Source organism: Cebus imitator, unplaced genomic scaffold (assembly GCF_001604975.1).
Source record: "Cebus imitator isolate Cc_AM_T3 unplaced genomic scaffold, Cebus_imitator-1.0 Scaffold228, whole genome shotgun sequence".
NCBI classification, from domain to species: Eukaryota; Metazoa; Chordata; class Mammalia; order Primates; family Cebidae; genus Cebus; species Cebus imitator.
The window spans coordinates 1,126,167-1,128,186 of NW_016107543.1; positions in this window are offsets into that span (position 1 = coordinate 1,126,167).

A 2,020-nucleotide genomic window follows, 5' to 3' on the forward strand; every position below is an offset into this window, starting at 1 on the left:
AGAGATGGGGTTTCATCATGTTGGCCAGGCTGGTCTCAAACTCAGGACCTCAGGTCATCTACCTGCCTTGGCCTCCCAAAGTGGTGGGATCACAGGCGTTAGCCACCGCACCCAGCCCTCTTTTGCCTTCTTAAATAGGTCTGCTTCTTTGTAGCTACAGGCCCATTGCACATGCTGTTTCTTCTAATAAGTACACTTTTTCCTCCTCCTTGCCTGGCTGGCAACTACGCATCTTTCAGGTTTCAGTTTAACATTTCTTCCAGGAAGACTTTCCTGAACCTTCAGCCTACTTTGAACTGCTTGGTATAGCATACTAAACTTCCCACTCCGGAATTGGCACACTTAAAATTACTCATTCAGTATCTCTCGTCCCTGCTAGATCGTAAGCTCCATTAGGGCAGAGACCAAGTCTACCTTATTTGATACTGTAGCCTCAATGCCTAGTATAATAAGCATTTCCTTTTGTACTAAAAGCTTTTGCAACTACTGTCTGCCATCTGAATCCCAAAGCCATTGAACAAATCCATCAGAACCTTGCCTTAAATACTGCACTCGGGTTTAATGTATTGGGGCTTTTCTGACAAGGTTCCTCCATAACCAAAGTCTTTGGACCAGTGGCCAAAATGCACACCTGTCACATCAAATAGCAGCTTGTGAGGCTGGAGCACAGTGCCACTGTATTATCTGATAATGACTAGAAAAGGCTGGTCCTCTTCTCACCAGCCTTCTGTTGCTTCTATGATGCTCACATACCAATGAGAATCTTTGCCCAGCATCTTACTGGGGATAGCCAAGGGTGGATCCCAGAGAATATGGACATTTAAAGCTACCTAGATTATTCCTGTCTCAGGTCTTTCCTGGGTTTAGTGCACACTTGGGTCATTTCTGGATGGATGGCACATTTGTTTTATTTGTTGAAAGCAGTGAGGTGTAGACCAAGTTAATGGGAGCAAGCCTAGGAGTCAGGATGACAACACAGTTGCTCAGGCTGGCATGGCAGGCATCAGGAGGTAAGCAAGCCCCAGTGGGAGGAACATGTGGCCTCATTTCAACAGCATCAGCAAGCTGAGGTCCCCACACATTGGGTATCTATGAGAAGAGCACCCTCATCCCCCATTTTTTCAAACCAGTCACATCTCACCAGAATCTTTGTGAAATTCATCATCATATAACTTCCTGAATCTAGTTAATGGTGATATTAACCAAAATTATAGCTCAACACCCAGGCAACAGCGTATAGGATTGCAAGTGTTAGTTCCAAATATAGTGCAGTTCACATCTCCAGTGAGGAAAGAACACAGTGGATTCATTACATGAGCCATTTAAACTAATTAAGCCAGGAGCTTAAAGCCACATTCTTCAAATGTGTGCACTCCACAAAACTGGCATTTAACATCAGGAAGTCGGGCTGGAAAACATTCATAAACCAATGGCTCTAAGCAAGAAACACTTCTCAAGGTATGTATTTGCCAGCTGTGACTGTTCACAAGTAGTCTTTGGTGATGAGCTTCATGACTTAGAGCACGGGTGAGCATGGCATATTTAGCTTCATACAGCAGAGACTGAAAATGGTGCTGGTTACATGGTCAGACAAGTGAAGGAGGCACAGCTCATCATTACTAAAAATACCCAAAATGCATAGAGTATAAAAACAGTCGGGCACGGTGGCTCACGCCTGTAATCCCAGCACTTTGGGAGGCCGAGGTTGGGGGGGATCATCTGAGGTTAGGAGTTCAAGACCAGCCTGGCCAACATGGTGAAACCCCATCTTAGCTAAAAATACAAAAAATTAGCCGGGCGTGGTGGTGGTGCGCGCCTGTAATCGCAGCTAACTGGGAGGCTGAGGCGGGAGAATTGCTTGAACTTGGGAGGCGGAGGTTGCAGTGAGCTGAGATCATACCATTGCACTCCAGCCTGAGCAACAAGAGTGAAACTCCATCTAAAAAAAAAAAGAAAGAATAAAAGATGAGTTTGTAAGAAGAGAGTCTTTTTTTTTTTTTTTTTTTTTTTTTTTGAGGCA